Raw genomic sequence first — 20,953 nt, forward strand, 5'->3', positions numbered from 1 at the left:
GAGAGGAGCCACAAATTTCCTTCCACCCAGCGTTCCCCCAAGTCTCCCGATAAAAATGATACCTCACTTCTGTGGGTAGGCCTAGCGTCCGCAACAGGAAACGCCCCAAAGCGCAATGTGGACACATCCCATTTTTGGACAGAAAACAGAGCTGTTTTTTGCAAAGTGCCTACCTGTAGATTTTGGCCTCTAGCTCAGCCGGCACCTAGGGAAACCTACCAAACCTGTGCATTTCTGAAAACTAAAGACCTAGGGGAAACCAAGATGGGGTGACTTGTGGGGCTCGGACCATGTTCTGTTACCCAGAATCCTTTGCAAACCTCAAAATTTGGCTAAAAAAAACACATTTTCCTCACATTATGGTGACAGAAAGTTCTGGTATCTGAGAGGAGCCACAAATTTCCTTCCACCCAGCGTTCCCCTAAGTCTTGCGATAAAATTGATACCTCACTTGTGTGGGTAGGCCTAGCGCCCGCAACAGGAAATGCCCCAAAGCGCAACGTGGACACATCCCATTTTTTGACAGAAAACAGAACTGTTTTTTGCAAAGTGCCTACCTGTAGATTTTGGCCTCTAGCTCAGCCGGCACCTAGGGAAACCTACCAAACCTGTGCATTTCTGAAAACTAAAGACCTAGGGGAAACCAAGATGGGGTGACTTGTGGGGCTCGGACCATGTTCTGTTACCCAGAATCCTTTGCAAACCTCAAAAGTTGGCTCAAAAAACACATTTTCCTCACATTATGGTGACAGAAAGTTCTGGTATCTGAGAGGAGCCACAAATTTCCTTCCACCCAGCATTCCCCTAAGTCTCCCGATAAAATTGATACCTCACTTGTGTGGGTAGGCCTAGCGCCCGCAACAGGAAATGCCCCAAAGTGCAATGTGGACACATCCCATTTTTTGACAGAAAACAGAGCTGTTTTTTGCAGAGTGCCTACCTGTAGATTTTGGCCTCTAGCTCAGCCGGCACCTAGGGAAACCTACCAAACCTGTGCATTTTTGAAAACTAGAGACCTAGGGGAATCCAAGATGGGGTGACTTGTGGGGCTCGGACCAGGTTCTGTTACCCAAAATCCTTTGCAAACCTCAAAATTTGGCTAAAAAAACACATTTTCATCACATTATGGTGACAGAAAGTTCTGGAATCTGAGAGGAGCCACAAATTTCCTTCCACCCAGCGTTCCCCCAACTCTCCCGATAAAAATGATACCTCACTTGTGTGGGTAGGCCTAGCGCCCGCGACAGGAAACGCCCCAAAGCGCAACGTGGACACATCCCATTTTTTGACAGAAAACAGAGCTGTTTTTTGCAAAGTGCCTACCTGTAGATTTTGGCCTCTAGCTCAGCCGGCACCTAGGGAAACCTACCAAACCTGTGCATTTTTTTAAACTAGAGACCTAGGGGAATCCAAGATGGGGTGACTTGTGGGGCTCTGACCAGGTTCTGTTACCCAGAATAATTTGCAAACCTCAAAATTTGGCTAAAAAAACACATTTTCCCCACATTATGGTGACAAAAAGTTCTGGAATCTGAGGGGAGGCACAAATTTCCTTCCACCCAGCGTTCCCCCAAGTCTCCCGATAAAAATGATACCTCACTTCTGTGGGTAGGCCTAGCGCTCGCATCAGGAAACGCCCCAAAGCGCAACGTGGACACATCCCATTTTTTGACAGAAAACAGAGCTGTTTTTTGCAAAGTGCCTACCTGTAGATTTTGGCCTCTAGCTCAGCCGGCACCTAGGGAAACCTACCAAACCTGTGCATTTTTGAAAACTAGAGACCTAGGGGAATCCAAGATGGGGTGACTTGTGGGGCTCGGACCAGGTTCTGTTACCCAGAATCCTTTGCAAACCTCAAAATTTGGCTAATAAAACATTTTCCTCACATTATGGTGACAGAAAGTTCTGGAATCTGAGAGGAGCCACAAATTTCCTTCCACCCAGCGTTCCCCCAAGTCTCCCGATAAAAATGATACCTCACTTCTGTGGGTAGGCCTAGCGCCCGCGACAGGAAACGCCCCAAAGCGCAACGTGGACACATCCCATTTTTTGACAGAAAACAGAGCTGTTTTTTGCAAAGTGCCTACCTGTAGATTTTGGCCTCTAGATCAGCCGGCACCTAGGGAAACCTACCAAACCTGTGCATTTTTGAAAACTAGAGACCTAGGGGAATCCAAGATGGGGTGACTTGTGGGGCTCGGACCAGGTTCTGTTACCCAGAATCCTTTGCAAACCTCAAAATTTGGCTAAAAAAAACACATTTTCATCACATTATGGTGACAGAAAGTTCTGGAATCTGAGAGGAGCCACAAATTTCCTTCCACCCAGCGTTCCCCCAACTCTCCCGATAAAAATGAAACCTCACTTGTGTGGGTAGGCCTAGCGCCCGCGACAGGAAACGCCCCAAAGCGCAACGTGGACACATCCCATTTTTTGACAGAAAACGGAGCTGTTTTTTGCAAAGTGCCTACCTGTACATTTTGGCCTCTAGCTCAGCCGGCACCTAGGGAAACCTACCAAACCTGTGCATTTTTGAAAACTAGAGACCATGGGGAATCCAAGATGGGGTGACTTGTGGGGCTCTGACCAGGTTCTGTTACCCAGAATCCTTTGCAAACCTCAAAATTTGGCTAAAAAAAGACATTTTCCCCACATTATTGTGACAAAAAGTTCTGGAATCTGAGGGGAGGCGCAAATTTCCTTCCACCCAGCGTTCCCCCAAGTCTCCCGATAAAAATGATACCTCAATTGTGTGGGTAGGCCTAGCGCCCGCGACAGGAAATGCCCCAAAGCGCAGCGTGGAAACATCCCATTTTTTGAAAGAAAACAGAGCTGTTTTTTCCAAAGTGCCTACCTGTAGATTTTGGCCTCTAGCTCAGCCGGCACCTACGGAAACCTACCAAACCTGTGCATGTTTGAAAACTAGAGACCTAGGGGAATCCAAGATGGGGTGACTTGTGGGGCTCTGACCAGATTCTGTTACCCAGAATCCTTTGCAAAGCTCAAAATTTGGCTAAAAAAAACATTTTCCTCACATTATGGTGACAAAAAGTTCTGGAATCTGAGAGGAGCCACAAATTTCCTTCCACCCAGCGTTCCCCGAAGTCTCCCGATAAAAATGATACCTCACTTGTGTGGGTAGGCCTACCGCCCGCAACAGGAAACGCCCCAAAGCGCAACGTGGACACATCCCATTTTTTGACAGAAAACAGAGCTGTTTTTTGCAAAGTGCCTACCTGTAGATTTTGGCCTCTAGCTCAGCCGGCACCTAGGGAAACCTACCAAACCTGTGCATTTTTGAAAACTAGAGACCTAGGGGAAACCAAGATGGGGTGACTTGTGGGGCTCGGACCAGGTTCTGTTACCCAGAATCCTTTGCAAACCTCAAAATTTGGCTAAAAAACACATTTTCCTCACATCATGGTGACAGAAAGTTCTGGTATCTGAGAGGAGCCACAAATTTCCTTCCACCCAGCGTTCCCCAAAATGATACCTCACTTGTGTGGGTAGGCCTAGCGCCCGCGACAGGAAATGCCCCAAAGCGCAACGTGGACACATCCCATTTTTTGACAGAAAACAGAGCTGTTTTTTGCAAAGTGCCTACCTGTAGATTTTGGCCTCTGCCTCAGCCGGCACCTAGGGAAACCTACCAAAGCTGTGTATTTTTGAAAACTAGTGACCATGGGGAATCCAAGATGGGGTGACTTGTGGGGCTCTGACCAGGTTCTGTTACCCAGAATCCTTTGCAAAGCTCAAAATTTGGCAAAAAAAACACATTTTCCTCACATTATGGTGACAAAAAGTTCTGGAATCTGAGAGGAGCCACAAATTTCCTTCCACCCAGCATTCCCCCAAGTCTCCCGATAAAAATGATACCTCACTTGTGTGGGTAGGCCTAGCGTCCGCGACAGGAAATGCCTCAAAGCGCAACGTGGACACATCCCATTTTTCGACAGAAAACAGAGCTGTTTTTTGCAAAGTGCCTACCTGTAGTTTTTGGCCTCTAGCTCAGCCGGCACCTAGGGAAACCTACCAAACCTGTGCATTTTTGAAAACTAGAGACCTAGGGGAATCCAAGATGGGGTGACTTGTGGGGCTCGGACCAGGTTCTGTTACCCAGAATCCTTTGCAAACCTCAAAATTTGGCTAAAAAAAACACATTTTCATCACATTATGGTGACAGAAAGTTCTGGAATCTGAGAGGAGCCACAAATTTCCTTCCACCCAGCGTTCCCCCAACTCTCCCGATAAAAATGATACCTCACTTGTGTGGGTAGGCCTAGCGCCCGCGACAAAAAATGCCCCAAAGCGCAACGTGGACACATCCCATTTTTTGACAGAAAACAGAGCTGTTTTTTGCAAAGTGCCTACCTGTAGATTTTGGCCTCTAGCTCAGCCGGCACCTAGGGAAACCTACCAAACCTGTGCATTTTAGAAAACTAGAGACCTGGGGGAATCCAAGATGGGGTGACTTGTGGGGCTCTGACCAGGTTCTGTTACCCAGAATCCTTTGCAAACCTCAAAATGTGGCTAAAAAAACACATTTTCCCCACATTATGGTGACAAAAAGTTCTGGAATCTGAGGGGAGGCACAAATTTCCTTCCACCCAGCGTTCCCCCAAGTCTCCCGATAAAAATGATACCTCACTTGTGTGGGTAGGCCTAGCGTCCGCAACAGGAAACGCCCCAAAGCGCAACGTGGACACATCCCATTTTTGGACAGAAAACAGAGCTGTTTTTTGCAAAGTGCCTACCTGTAGATTTTGGCCTCTAGCTCAGCCGGCACCTAGGGAAACCTACCAAACCTGTGCATTTCTGAAAACTAAAGACCTAGGGGAAACCAAGATGGGGTGACTTGTGGGGCTCGGACCATGTTCTGTTACCCAGAATCCTTTGCAAACCTCAAAATTTGGCTAAAAAAACACATTTTCCTCACATTATGGTGACAGAAAGTTCTGGTATCTGAGAGGAGCCACAAATTTCCTTCCACCCAGCATTCCCCTAAGTCTCCCGATAAAATTGATACCTCACTTGTGTGGGTAGGCCTAGCGCCCGCAACAGGAAATGCCCCAAAGTGCAACGTGGACACATCCCATTTTTTGACAGAAAACAGAGCTGATTTTTTGCAAAGTGCCTACCTGTAGTTTTTGGCCTCTAGCTCAGCCGGCACCTAGGGAAACCTACCAAACCTGTGCATTTTTTAAAACTAGAGACCTAGGGGAATCCAAGATGGGGTGACTTGTGGGGCTCTGACCAGGTTCTGTTACCCAGAATCCTTTGCAAACCTCAAAATTTGGCTAATAAAACATTTTCCTCACATTATGGTGACAGAAAGTTCTGGAATCCGAGAGGAGCCACAAATTTCCTTCCACCCAGCGTTCCCCCAACTCTCCCGATAAAAATTATACCTCACTTCTGTGGGTAGGCCTAGCGCCCGCGACAGGAAACGCCCCAAAGCGCAACGTGGACACATCCCATTTTTTGACAGAAAACAGAGCTGTTTTTTGCAAAGTGCCTACCTGTAGGTTTTGGCCTCTAGCTCAGCCGGCACCTAGGGAAACGTACCAATCCTGTGCATTTTTGAAAACTAGAGACCTAGGGGAATCCAAGATGGGGTGACTTGTGGGGCTCTGACCAGGTTCTGTTACCCAGAATAATTTGCAAACCTCAAAATTTGGCTAAAAAAACACATTTTCCCCACATTATGGTGACAAAAAGTTCTGGAATCTGAGGGGAGGCACAAATTTCCTTCCACCCAGCGTTCCCCCAAGTCTCCCGATAAAAATGATACCTCACTTGTGTGGGTAGGCCTACCGCCCAGGACAGGAAACGCCCCAAAGCGCAACGTGGACACATCCCATTTTTTGACAGAAAACAGAGCTGTTTTTTGCAAAGTGCCTACCTGTAGATTTTGGCCTCTAGCTCAGCCGGCACCTAGGGAAACCTACCAAACCTGTGCATTTTTGAAAACTAGAGACCTAGGAGAAACCAAGATGGGGTGACTTGTGGGGCTCGGACCAGGTTCTGTTACCCAGAATCCTTTGCAAACCTCAAAATTTGGCTAAAAACCACATTTTCCTCACATCATGGTGACAGAAAGTTCTGGTATCTGAGAGGAGCCACAAATTTCCTTCCACCCAGCGTTCCCCTAAGTCTCCCGATAAAAATGATACCTCACTTGTGTGGGTAGGCCTAGCGCCCGCGACAGGAAATGCCCCAAAGCGCAACGTGGACACATCCCATTTTTTGACAGAAAACAGAGCTGTTTTTTGCAAAGTGCCTACCTGTAGATTTTGGCCTCTGCCGGCACCTAGGGAAACCTACCAAAGCTGTGTATTTTTGAAAACTAGAGACCATGGGGAATCCAAGATGGGGTGACTTGTGCGGCTCTGACCAGGTTCTGTTACCCAGAATCCTTTGCAAAGCTCAAAATTTGGCAAAAAAACACATTTTCCTCACATTATGGTGACAGAAAGTTCTGGTATCTGAGAGGAGCCACAAATTTCCTTCCACCCAGCATTCCACTAAGTCTCCCGATAAAATTGATACCTCACTTGTGTGAGTAGGCCTAGCGCCCGCAACAGGAAATGCCCTAAAGCGCAACGTGGACACATCCCATTTTTTGACAGAAAACAGAGCTGTTTTTTGCAAAGTGCCTACCTGTAGTTTTTGGCCTCTAGCTCAGCCGGCACCTAGGGAAACCTACCAAACCTGTGCATTTTTTAAAACTAGAGACCTAGGGGAATCCAAGATGGGGTGACTTGTGGGGCTCTGACCAGGTTCTGTTACCCAGAATCCTTTGCAAACCTCAAAATTTGGCTAATAAAACATTTTCCTCACATTATGGTGACAGAAAGTTCTGGAATCTGAGAGGAGCCACAAATTTCCTTCCACCCAGCGTTCCCCCAAGTCTCCCGATAAAAATGATACCTCACTTCTGTGGGTAGGCCTAGCGTCCGCAACAGGAAACGCCCCAAAGCGCAATGTGGACACATCCCATTTTTGGACAGAAAACAGAGCTGTTTTTTGCAAAGTGCCTACCTGTAGATTTTGGCCTCTAGCTCAGCCGGCACCTAGGGAAACCTACCAAACCTGTGCATTTCTGAAAACTAAAGACCTAGGGGAAACCAAGATGGGGTGACTTGTGGGGCTCGGACCATGTTCTGTTACCCAGAATCCTTTGCAAACCTCAAAATTTGGCTAAAAAAAACACATTTTCCTCACATTATGGTGACAGAAAGTTCTGGTATCTGAGAGGAGCCACAAATTTCCTTCCACCCAGCGTTCCCCTAAGTCTTGCGATAAAATTGATACCTCACTTGTGTGGGTAGGCCTAGCGCCCGCAACAGGAAATGCCCCAAAGCGCAACGTGGACACATCCCATTTTTTGACAGAAAACAGAACTGTTTTTTGCAAAGTGCCTACCTGTAGATTTTGGCCTCTAGCTCAGCCGGCACCTAGGGAAACCTACCAAACCTGTGCATTTCTGAAAACTAAAGACCTAGGGGAAACCAAGATGGGGTGACTTGTGGGGCTCGGACCATGTTCTGTTACCCAGAATCCTTTGCAAACCTCAAAAGTTGGCTCAAAAAACACATTTTCCTCACATTATGGTGACAGAAAGTTCTGGTATCTGAGAGGAGCCACAAATTTCCTTCCACCCAGCATTCCCCTAAGTCTCCCGATAAAATTGATACCTCACTTGTGTGGGTAGGCCTAGCGCCCGCAACAGGAAATGCCCCAAAGTGCAATGTGGACACATCCCATTTTTTGACAGAAAACAGAGCTGTTTTTTGCAAAGTGCCTACCTGTAGATTTTGGCCTCTAGCTCAGCCGGCACCTAGGGAAACCTACCAAACCTGTGCATTTTTGAAAACTAGAGACCTAGGAGAAACCAAGATGGGGTGACTTGTGGGGCTCGGACCAGGTTCTGTTACCCAGAATCCTTTGCAAACCTCAAAATTTGGCTAAAAACCACATTTTCCTCACATCATGGTGACAGAAAGTTCTGGTATCTGAGAGGAGCCACAAATTTCCTTCCACCCAGCGTTCCCCTAAGTCTCCCGATAAAAATGATACCTCACTTGTGTGGGTAGGCCTAGCGCCCGCGACAGGAAATGCCCCAAAGCGCAACGTGGACACATCCCATTTTTTGACAGAAAACAGAGCTGTTTTTTGCAAAGTGCCTACCTGTAGATTTTGGCCTCTGCCGGCACCTAGGGAAACCTACCAAAGCTGTGTATTTTTGAAAACTAGAGACCATGGGGAATCCAAGATGGGGTGACTTGTGCGGCTCTGACCAGGTTCTGTTACCCAGAATCCTTTGCAAAGCTCAAAATTTGGCAAAAAAACACATTTTCCTCACATTATGGTGACAGAAAGTTCTGGTATCTGAGAGGAGCCACAAATTTCCTTCCACCCAGCATTCCACTAAGTCTCCCGATAAAATTGATACCTCACTTGTGTGAGTAGGCCTAGCGCCCGCAACAGGAAATGCCCTAAAGCGCAACGTGGACACATCCCATTTTTTGACAGAAAACAGAGCTGTTTTTTGCAAAGTGCCTACCTGTAGTTTTTGGCCTCTAGCTCAGCCGGCACCTAGGGAAACCTACCAAACCTGTGCATTTTTTAAAACTAGAGACCTAGGGGAATCCAAGATGGGGTGACTTGTGGGGCTCTGACCAGGTTCTGTTACCCAGAATCCTTTGCAAACCTCAAAATTTGGCTAATAAAACATTTTCCTCACATTATGGTGACAGAAAGTTCTGGAATCTGAGAGGAGCCACAAATTTCCTTCCACCCAGCGTTCCCCCAAGTCTCCCGATAAAAATGATACCTCACTTCTGTGGGTAGGCCTAGCGTCCGCAACAGGAAACGCCCCAAAGCGCAATGTGGACACATCCCATTTTTGGACAGAAAACAGAGCTGTTTTTTGCAAAGTGCCTACCTGTAGATTTTGGCCTCTAGCTCAGCCGGCACCTAGGGAAACCTACCAAACCTGTGCATTTCTGAAAACTAAAGACCTAGGGGAAACCAAGATGGGGTGACTTGTGGGGCTCGGACCATGTTCTGTTACCCAGAATCCTTTGCAAACCTCAAAATTTGGCTAAAAAAAACACATTTTCCTCACATTATGGTGACAGAAAGTTCTGGTATCTGAGAGGAGCCACAAATTTCCTTCCACCCAGCGTTCCCCTAAGTCTTGCGATAAAATTGATACCTCACTTGTGTGGGTAGGCCTAGCGCCCGCAACAGGAAATGCCCCAAAGCGCAACGTGGACACATCCCATTTTTTGACAGAAAACAGAACTGTTTTTTGCAAAGTGCCTACCTGTAGATTTTGGCCTCTAGCTCAGCCGGCACCTAGGGAAACCTACCAAACCTGTGCATTTCTGAAAACTAAAGACCTAGGGGAAACCAAGATGGGGTGACTTGTGGGGCTCGGACCATGTTCTGTTACCCAGAATCCTTTGCAAACCTCAAAAGTTGGCTCAAAAAACACATTTTCCTCACATTATGGTGACAGAAAGTTCTGGTATCTGAGAGGAGCCACAAATTTCCTTCCACCCAGCATTCCCCTAAGTCTCCCGATAAAATTGATACCTCACTTGTGTGGGTAGGCCTAGCGCCCGCAACAGGAAATGCCCCAAAGTGCAATGTGGACACATCCCATTTTTTGACAGAAAACAGAGCTGTTTTTTGCAGAGTGCCTACCTGTAGATTTTGGCCTCTAGCTCAGCCGGCACCTAGGGAAACCTACCAAACCTGTGCATTTTTTAAAACTAGAGACCTAGGGGAATCCAAGATGGGGTGACTTGTGGGGCTCGGACCAGGTTCTGTTACCCAGAATCCTTTGCAAACCTCAAAATTTGGCTAAAAAAAACACATTTTCATCACATTATGGTGACAGAAAGTTCTGGAATCTGAGAGGAGCCACAAATTTCCTTCCACCCAGCGTTCCCCCAACTCTCCCAATAAAAATGATACCTCACTTGTGTGGGTAGGCCTAGCGCCCGCGACAGGAAACGCCCCAAAGCGCAACGTGGACACATCCCATTTTTTGACAGAAAACAGAGCTGTTTTTTGCAAAGTGCCTACCTGTAGATTTTGGCCTCTAGATCAGCCGGCACCTAGGGAAACCTACCAAACCTGTGCATTTTTGAAAACTAGAGACCTAGGGGAATCCAAGATGGGGTGACTTGTGGGGCTCGGACCAGGTTCTGTTACCCAGAATCCTTTGCAAACCTCAAAATTTGGCTAAAAAAAACACATTTTCATCACATTATGGTGACAGAAAGTTCTGGAATCTGAGAGGAGCCACAAATTTCCTTCCACCCAGCGTTCCCCCAACTCTCCCGATAAAAATGATACCTCACTTGTGTGGGTAGGCCTAGCGCCCGCGACAGGAAACGCCCCAAAGCGCAACGTGGACACATCCCATTTTTTGACAGAAAACGGAGCTGTTTTTTGCAAAGTGCCTACCTGTACATTTTGGCCTCTAGCTCAGCCGGCACCTAGGGAAACCTACCAAACCTGTGCATTTTTGAAAACTAGAGACCTAGGGGAATCCAAGATGGGGTGACTTGTGGGGCTCTGACCAGGTTCTGTTACCCAGAATCCTTTGCAAACCTCAAAATTTGGCTAAAAAAAGACATTTTCCCCACATTATTGTGACAAAAAGTTCTGGAATCTGAGGGGAGGCGCAAATTTCCTTCCACCCAGCGTTCCCCCAAGTCTCCCGATAAAAATGATACCTCAATTGTGTGGGTAGGCCTAGCGCCCGCGACAGGAAATGCCCCAAAGCGCAGCGTGGAAACATCCCATTTTTTGAAAGAAAACAGAGCTGTTTTTTCCAAAGTGCCTACCTGTAGATTTTGGCCTCTAGCTCAGCCGGCACCTACGGAAACCTACCAAACCTGTGCATGTTTGAAAACTAGAGACCTAGGGGAATCCAAGATGGGGTGACTTGTGGGGCTCTGACCAGATTCTGTTACCCAGAATCCTTTGCAAAGCTCAAAATTTGGCTAAAAAAAACATTTTCCTCACATTATGGTGACAAAAAGTTCTGGAATCTGAGAGGAGCCACAAATTTCCTTCCACCCAGCGTTCCCCGAAGTCTCCCGATAAAAATGATACCTCACTTGTGTGGGTAGGCCTACCGCCCGCAACAGGAAACGCCCCAAAGCGCAACGTGGACACATCCCATTTTTTGACAGAAAACAGAGCTGTTTTTTGCAAAGTGCCTACCTGTAGATTTTGGCCTCTAGCTCAGCCGGCACCTAGGGAAACCTACCAAACCTGTGCATTTTTGAAAACTAGAGACCTAGGGGAAACCAAGATGGGGTGACTTGTGGGGCTCGGACCACGTTCTGTTACCCAGAATCCTTTGCAAACCTCAAAATTTGGCTAAAAAACACATTTTCCTCACATCATGGTGACAGAAAGTTCTGGTATCTGAGAGGAGCCACAAATTTCCTTCCACCCAGCGTTCCCCAAAATGATACCTCACTTGTGTGGGTAGGCCTAGCGCCCGCGACAGGAAATGCCCCAAAGCGCAACGTGGACACATCCCATTTTTTGACAGAAAACAGAGCTGTTTTTTGCAAAGTGCCTACCTGTAGATTTTGGCCTCTGCCTCAGCCGGCACCTAGGGAAACCTACCAAAGCTGTGTATTTTTGAAAACTAGTGACCATGGGGAATCCAAGATGGGGTGACTTGTGGGGCTCTGACCAGGTTCTGTTACCCAGAATCCTTTGCAAAGCTCAAAATTTGGCAAAAAAAACACATTTTCCTCACATTATGGTGACAAAAAGTTCTGGAATCTGAGAGGAGCCACAAATTTCCTTCCACCCAGCATTCCCCCAAGTCTCCCGATAAAAATGATACCTCACTTGTGTGGGTAGGCCTAGCGTCCGCGACAGGAAATGCCTCAAAGCGCAACGTGGACACATCCCATTTTTCGACAGAAAACAGAGCTGTTTTTTGCAAAGTGCCTACCTGTAGTTTTTGGCCTCTAGCTCAGCCGGCACCTAGGGAAACCTACCAAACCTGTGCATTTTTGAAAACTAGAGACCTAGGGGAATCCAAGATGGGGTGACTTGTGGGGCTCGGACCAGGTTCTGTTACCCAGAATCCTTTGCAAACCTCAAAATTTGGCTAAAAAAAACACATTTTCATCACATTATGGTGACAGAAAGTTCTGGAATCTGAGAGGAGCCACAAATTTCCTTCCACCCAGCGTTCCCCCAACTCTCCCGATAAAAATGATACCTCACTTGTGTGGGTAGGCCTAGCGCCCGCGACAAAAAATGCCCCAAAGCGCAACGTGGACACATCCCATTTTTTGACAGAAAACAGAGCTGTTTTTTGCAAAGTGCCTACCTGTAGATTTTGGCCTCTAGCTCAGCCGGCACCTAGGGAAACCTACCAAACCTGTGCATTTTAGAAAACTAGAGACCTGGGGGAATCCAAGATGGGGTGACTTGTGGGGCTCTGACCAGGTTCTGTTACCCAGAATCCTTTGCAAACCTCAAAATGTGGCTAAAAAAACACATTTTCCCCACATTATGGTGACAAAAAGTTCTGGAATCTGAGGGGAGGCACAAATTTCCTTCCACCCAGCGTTCCCCCAAGTCTCCCGATAAAAATGATACCTCACTTGTGTGGGTAGGCCTAGCGTCCGCAACAGGAAACGCCCCAAAGCGCAACGTGGACACATCCCATTTTTGGACAGAAAACAGAGCTGTTTTTTGCAAAGTGCCTACCTGTAGATTTTGGCCTCTAGCTCAGCCGGCACCTAGGGAAACCTACCAAACCTGTGCATTTCTGAAAACTAAAGACCTAGGGGAAACCAAGATGGGGTGACTTGTGGGGCTCGGACCATGTTCTGTTACCCAGAATCCTTTGCAAACCTCAAAATTTGGCTAAAAAAACACATTTTCCTCACATTATGGTGACAGAAAGTTCTGGTATCTGAGAGGAGCCACAAATTTCCTTCCACCCAGCATTCCCCTAAGTCTCCCGATAAAATTGATACCTCACTTGTGTGGGTAGGCCTAGCGCCCGCAACAGGAAATGCCCCAAAGTGCAACGTGGACACATCCCATTTTTTGACAGAAAACAGAGCTGTTTTTTGCAAAGTGCCTACCTGTAGTTTTTGGCCTCTAGCTCAGCCGGCACCTAGGGAAACCTACCAAACCTGTGCATTTTTTAAAACTAGAGACCTAGGGGAATCCAAGATGGGGTGACTTGTGGGGCTCTGACCAGGTTCTGTTACCCAGAATCCTTTGCAAACCTCAAAATTTGGCTAATAAAACATTTTCCTCACATTATGGTGACAGAAAGTTCTGGAATCCGAGAGGAGCCACAAATTTCCTTCCACCCAGCGTTCCCCCAACTCTCCCGATAAAAATGATACCTCACTTCTGTGGGTAGGCCTAGCGCCCGCGACAGGAAACGCCCCAAAGCGCAACGTGGACACATCCCATTTTTTGACAGAAAACAGAGCTGTTTTTTGCAAAGTGCCTACCTGTAGGTTTTGGCCTCTAGCTCAGCCGGCACCTAGGGAAACGTACCAATCCTGTGCATTTTTGAAAACTAGAGACCTAGGGGAATCCAAGATGGGGTGACTTGTGGGGCTCTGACCAGGTTCTGTTACCCAGAATAATTTGCAAACCTCAAAATTTGGCTAAAAAAACACATTTTCCCCACATTATGGTGACAAAAAGTTCTGGAATCTGAGGGGAGGCACAAATTTCCTTCCACCCAGCGTTCCCCCAAGTCTCCCGATAAAAATGATACCTCACTTGTGTGGGTAGGCCTAGCGTCCGCAACAGGAAACGCCCCAAAGCGCAACGTGGACACATCCCATTTTTTGACAGAAAACAGAGCTGTTTTTTGCAAAGTGCCTACCTGTAGATTTTGGCCTCTAGCTCAGCCGGCACCTAGGGAAACCTACCAAACCTGTGCATTTCTGAAAACTAAAGACCTAGGGGAAACCAAGATGGGGTGACTTGTGGGGCTCGGACCATGTTCTGTTACCCAGAATCCTTTGCAAACCTCAAAATTTGGCTAAAAAAACAAATTTTCCTCACATTATGGTGACAGAAAGTATTGGTATCCGAGAGGAGCCACAAATTCCTTCCACCCAGCGTTCCCCTAAGTCTCCCGATAAAATTGATACCTCACTTGTGTGGGTAGGCCTAGAGCCCACAACAGGAAATGCCCCAAAGCGCAACGTGGACACATCCCATTTTTTGACAGAAAACAGAGCTGTTTTTTGCAAAGTGCCTACCTGTAGTTTTTGGCCTCTAGCTCAGCCGGCACCTAGGGAAACCTACCAAACCTGTGCATTTTTGAAAACTAGAGACCTAGGGGAATCCAAGATGGGGTGACTTGTGGGGCTCTGACCAGGTTCTGTTACCCAGAACCCTTTGCAAACCTCAAAATTTGGCTAATAAAACATTTTCCTCACATTATGGTGACAGAAAGTTCTGGAATCTGAGAGGAGCCACAAATTTCCTTCCACCCAGCGTTCCCCCAAGTCTCCCGATAAAAATGATACCTCACTTCTGTGGGTAGGCCTAGCGCTCGCGACAGGAAACGCCCCAAAGCGCAACGTGGACACATCCCATTTTTTGACAGAAAACAGAGCTGTTTTTTGCAAAGTGCCTACCTGTAGATTTTGGCCTCTAGCTCAGCCGACACCTAGGGAAACCTACCAAACCTGTGCATTTTTGAAAACTAGAGACCTAGGGGAATCCAAGATGGGATGACTTGTGGAGCTCTGACCAGGTTCTGTTACCCAGAATCCTTTGCAAACCTCAAAATTTGGCTAAAAAAACACATTTTCCCCACATTATGGTGACAAAAAGTTCTGGAATCTGAGGGGAGGCACAAATTTCCTTCCACCCAGCGTTCCCCCAAGTCTCCCGATAAAAATGATACCTCACTTGTGTGGGTAGGCCTAGCGTCCGCAACAGGAAACGCCCCAAAGCTCAACGTGGACACATCCCATTTTTGGACAGAAAACAGAGCTGTTTTTTGCAAAGTGCCTACCTGTAGATTTTGGCCTCTAGCTCATCCGGCACCTAGGGAAACCTACCAAACCTGTGCATTTCTGAAAACTAAAGACCTAGGGGAAACCAAGATGGGGTGACTTGTGGGGCTCGGACCATGTTCTGGTACCCAGAATCCTTTGCAAACCTCAAAATTTGGCTAAAAAAACACATTTTCCTCACATTATGGTGACAGAAAGTTCTGGTATCTGAGAGGAGCCACAAATTTCCTGCCACCCAGCGTTCCCCTAAGTCTCCCGATAAAATTGATACCTCACTTGTGTGTGTAGGCCTAGCGCCCGCAACAGGAAATGCCCCAAAGCGCAACGTGGACACATCCCATTTTTTGACAGAAAACAGAGCTGTTTTTTGCAAAGTGCCTACCTGTAGTTTTTGGCCTCTAGCTCAGCCGGCACCTAGGGAAACCTACCAAACCTGTGCATTTTTGAAAACTAGATACCTAGGGGAATCCAAGATGGGGTGACTTGTGGGGCTCTGACCCGGCTCTGTTACCCAGAATCCTTTGCAAAGCTCAAAATTTGGCAAAAAAAACACATTTTCCTCACATTATGGAGACAAAAAGTTCTGGAATCTGAGAGGAGCCACAAATTTCCTTCCACCCAGCGTTCCCCCAAGTCTCCCGATAAAAATGATACCTCACTTCTGTGGGTAGGCCTAGCGCTCGCAACAGGAAACGCCCCAAAGCGCAACGTGGACACATCCCATTTTTTGACAGAAATCAGAGCTGTTTTTTGCAAAGTGCCTACCTGTAGATTTTGGCCTCTAGCTCAGCCGGCACCTAGGGAAACCTACCAAACCTGTGCATTTTTGAAAACTAGAGACCTAGGGGAATCCAAGATGGGGTGACTTGTGGGGCTCGGACCATGTTCTGTTACCCAGAATCCTTTGCAAACCTCAAAATTTGGCTAAATAAAACACATTTTCATCACATTATGGTGACAGAAAGTTCTGGAATCTGAGAGGAGCCACAAATTTCCTTCCACCCAGCGTTCCCCCAACTCTCCCGATAAAAATGATACCTCACTTGTGTGGGTAGGCCTAGCGCCCGCGACAGGAAACGCCCCAAAGCGCAACGTGGACACATCCCATTTTTTGACAGAAAATAGAGCTGTTTTTTGCAAAGTGCCTACCTGTTGATTTTGGCCTCTAGCTCAGCCGGCACCTAGGGAAACCTACCAAACCTGTGCATTTTTGAAAACTAGAGACCTAGGGGAATCCAAGATGGGGTGACTTGTGGGGCTCTGACCAGGTTCTGTTACCCAGAATCCTTTGCAAACCTCAAAATTTGGCAAAAAAAAACACATGTTCCTCACATTTCTGTGGCAGAAAGTTCTGGAATCTGAGGGGAGGCACAAATTTCCTTCCACCCAGCGTTCCCCCAAGTCTCCCGATAAAAATGATACCTCACTTGTGTGGGTAGGCCTAGCGTCCGCAACAGGAAATGGCCTAAAACACAACGTGGACACATCACATTTTTTCATAGAAAACAGTGCCTACCTGTGGATTTTGGCCTGTAGCTCAACCGGCACCTAGGGAAACCTACCAAAACTGTGCATTTTTTAAAACTAGAGACCTAGGGGAATCCAAGATGGGGTGACTTGTGGGGCTCTGACCAGGTTCTGTTACCCAGAATCCTTTGCAAACCTCAAAATGTGGCTAAAAAAACACAAGTTCCACACATTTCTTTGGCAGAAAGTTCTGCAATCTGAGAGGAGGCACAAATTTCCTTCCACCCAGCGTTCCCCAAGTCTCCCGATAAAAATGATACCTCACTTGTGTGGGTAGGCCTAGCGCCCGCGACAGGAAATGCCCCAAAGCGCAACGTGGACACATCCCATTTTTTGACAGAAAACACAGCTGTTTTTTGCAAAGTGCCTACCTGTAGTTTTTGGCCTCTAGCTCAGCCGGCACCTAGGGAAACCTACCACACCTGTGCATTTTTGAAAACTAGAGACCTAGGGGAATCCAAGATGGGGTGACTTGTGGGGCTCTGACCAGATTCTGTTACCCAGAATCCTTTGCAAATCTCAGAATTTGGCTAAAAAAACACATTTTCCTCACATTATGGTGACAAAAAGTTCTGGAATCTGAGAGGAGCCACAAATTTCTTTCCACCCAGCGTGCCCCCAAGTCTCCCGATAAAAATGATACCTCACTTGTGTGGGTAGGCCTACCGCACACGACAGGAAACGCCCCAAAGCGCAACGTGGACACATCCCATTTTTTGACAGAAAACACAGCTGTTTTTTGCAAAGTGCCTACCTGTAGATTTTGGCCTCTAGCTCAGCCGGCACCTAGGGAAACCTACCAAACCTGTGCATTTTTGAAAACTAGAGACCTAGGGGAAACCAAGATGGGGTGACTTGTGGGGCTCAGACCAGGTTCTGTTACCCAGAATCCTTTGCAAACCTCAAAATTTGGCTAAAAAAAACACATGTTCCTCAAATTTCTGTGGCAGAAAGTTCTGGAATCTGAGAGGAGGCACAAATTTCCTTCCACCCAGCGTTCCCCCAAGTCTCCCGATAAAAATGATACCTCACTTGTGTGGGTAGCCCTAGCGCCCACGACAGGAAATGCCCCAAAACGCAACGTGGACACATCCCGTTTTTTGAAAGAAAACAGAGCTGTTTTTTGCAAAGTGCCTACCTGTAGATTTTGGCCTCTAGCTCAGCCGGCACCTAAGGAAACCTACCAAACCTGTGCATTCTTTAAAACTAGAGACCTAGGGGAATCCAAGATGGGGTGACTTGTGGGGCTCGGACCAGGTTCTGTTACCCAGAATCCTTTGCAAACCTCAAAATTTGGCTAAAAAAACACATTTTCCTCACATTATGGTGACAGAAAGTTCTGGAATCTGAGAGGAGCCACAAATTTCCTTCCACCCAGCGTTCCCCCAAGTCTCCCGATAAAAATGATACCTCACTTGTGTGGGTAGGCCTAGCGCCCGCGACAGGAAATGCCCCAAAGCGCAATGTGGACACATCCCATTTTTTGAAAGAAAACAGAGGTGTTTTTTGCAAAGTGCCTACCTGTAGATTTTGGCCTCTGCCTCAGCCGGCACCTAGGGAAACCTACCAAACCTGTGCATTTTTTAAAACTAGAGACCTGGGGGAATCCAAGATGGGGTGACTTGTGGGGCTCTGACCAGGTTCTGTTACCCAGAATCCTTTGCAAAGCTCAAAATTTGGCTAAAAAAACACATTTTCCTCACATTATGGTGACAGAAAGTTCTGGAATCTGAGAGGAGACACAAATTTCCTTCCACCCAGCGTTCCCCTAAGTCTCCCGATAAAAATGATACCTCACTTGTGTGGGTAGGCCTAGCGCCCGCGACAGGAAATGCCCCAAAGCGCAACGTGGACACATCCCATTTTTTGACAGAAAACAGAGCTGTTTTTTGCAAAGTGCCTACCTGTAGTTTTTGGCCTCTAGCTCAGCCGGCACCTAGGGAAACCTACCAAACCTGTGCATTTATGAAAACTAGAGACCTAGGGGAATCCAAGATGTGGTGACTTGTGGGGCTCTGACCAGGTTCTGTTACCCAGAATCCTTTGCAAACCTCAAAATTTGGCTAATACAACATTTTCCTCACATTATGGTGACAGAAAGTTCTGGAATCTGAGAGGAGCCACAAATTTCCTTCCACCCAGCGTTCCCCCAAGTCTCCCGATAAAAATGATACCTCACTTCTGTGGGTAGGCCTAGCGCTCGCAACAGGAAATGCCCCAAAGCGCAACGTGGACACATCCCATTTTTTGACAGAAAACAGAGCTGTTTTTTGCAAAGTGCCTACCTGTAGATTTTGGCCTCTAGCTCAGCCGGCACCTAGGGAAACCTACCAAACCTGTGTATTTTGAAAACTAGAGACCTAGGGGAATCCAAGATGGGGTGACTTGTGGGGCTCAGACCAGGTTCTGTTACCCAGAATCCTTTGCAAACCTCAAAATTTGGCTAAAAAAAAACACATTTTCATCACATTATGGTGACAGAAAGTTCTGGAATCTGAGAGAAGCCACAAATTTCCTTCCACCCAGCGTTCCCCAAACTCTCCCGATAAAAATGATACCTCACTTGTGTGGGTAGGCCTAGCGCCCGCGACAGGAAACGCCCCAAAGCGCAACGTGGACACATCCCATTTTTTGACAGAAAACAGAGCTGTTTTACGCAAAGTGCCTACCTGTAGATTTTGGCCTCTAGCTCAGCCGGCACCTAGGGAAACCTACCAAACCTGTGCATTTTTGAAAACTAGAGACCTAGGGGAATCCAAGATGGGGTGACTTGTGGGGCTCGGACCAGGTTCTCTTACCCAGAATCCTTTGCAAACCTCAAAATTTGGCTAAAAAAAACACATTTTCATCACATTATGGTGACAGAAAGTTCTGGAATCTGAGAGGAGCCACAAATTTCCTTCCACCCAGCGTTCCCCAAACTCTCCCGATAAAAATGATACCTCACTTGTGTGGGTAGCCCGAGCACCCGCGACAGGAAACGCCCCAAAGCGCAACGTGGACACATCCCATTTTTTGACAGAAAACAGAGCTGTTTTTTGCAAAGAGCCTACCTGTAGATTTTGGCCTCTAGCTCAGCCGGCACCTAGGGAAACCTACCAAACCTGTGCATTTTTTAAAACTAGAGACCTAGTGGAATCCAAGATGGGGTGACTTGTGGGGCTCGGACCAGGTTCTGTTACCCAGAATCCTTAGCAAACCTCAAAATTTGGCTAAAAAAACCCCATTTTCATCACATTATGGTGACAGAAAGTTCTGGAATCTGAGAGGAGCCACAAATTTCCTTCCACCCAGCGTTCCCCCAAGTCTCCCGATAAAAATGATACCTCACTTGTGTGGGTAGGCCTACCGCCCGCGACAGGAAACGCCCCAAAGCGCACCGTGGACACATCCCATTTTTTGACAGAAAACAGAGCTGTTTTTTGCAAAGTGCCTACCTGTAGATTTTGGCCTCTAGCTCAGCCGGCACCTAGGGAAACCTACCAAACCTGTGCATTTTTTAAAACTAGAGACCTAGGGGAAACCAAGATGGGGTGACTTGTGGGGCTCGGACCAGGTTCTGTTACCCAGAATCCTTTGCAAACCTCAAAATTTGGCTAAAAAACAAATTTTCCTCACATCATGGTGACAGAAAGTTCTGGTATCTGAGAGGAGCCACAAATTTCCTTCCACCCAGCATTACCCTAAGTCTCCCGATAAAAATGATACCTCACTTGTGTCGGTAGGCCTAGCGCCCGCGACAGGAAATGCCCCAAAGCGCAACGTGGACACATCCCATTTTTTGACAGAAAACAGAGCTGTTTTTTGCAAAGTGCCTACCTGTAGATTTTGGCCTCTGCCTCAGCCGGCACCTAGGGAAACCTACCAAAGCTGTGCATTTTTGAAAATTAGAGACCTAGGGGAATCCAAGATGGGGTGACTTGTGGGGCTCTGACCAGGTTCTGTTACCCAGAATCCTTTGCAAAGCTCAAAATTTGGCAAAAAAAAACACATTTTCCCCACATTATGGTGACAAAAAGTTCTGGAATCTGAGAGGAGCCACAAATTTCCTTCCACCCAGCGTTCCCCCAAGTCTCCCGATAAAAATGATACCTCACTTGTGTGGGTAGGCCTACCGCCCGCGACAGGAAACGCCCCAAAGCGCACCGTGTACACATCCCATTTTTTGACAGAAAACAGAGCTGTTTTTTGCAAAGTGCCTACCTGTAGATTTTGGCCTCTAGCTCAGCCGGCACCTAGGGAAACCTACCAAACATGTGCATTTCTGAAAACTAAAGACCTAGGGGAAACCAAGATGGGGTGACTTGTGGGGCTCGGACCATGTTCTGTATCCAGAATCCTTTGCAAACCTCAAAATTTGGCTAAAA

Source organism: Pleurodeles waltl, chromosome 8, assembly GCF_031143425.1.
Source record: "Pleurodeles waltl isolate 20211129_DDA chromosome 8, aPleWal1.hap1.20221129, whole genome shotgun sequence".
In the NCBI taxonomy this organism is placed as follows: Eukaryota; Metazoa; Chordata; class Amphibia; order Caudata; family Salamandridae; genus Pleurodeles; species Pleurodeles waltl.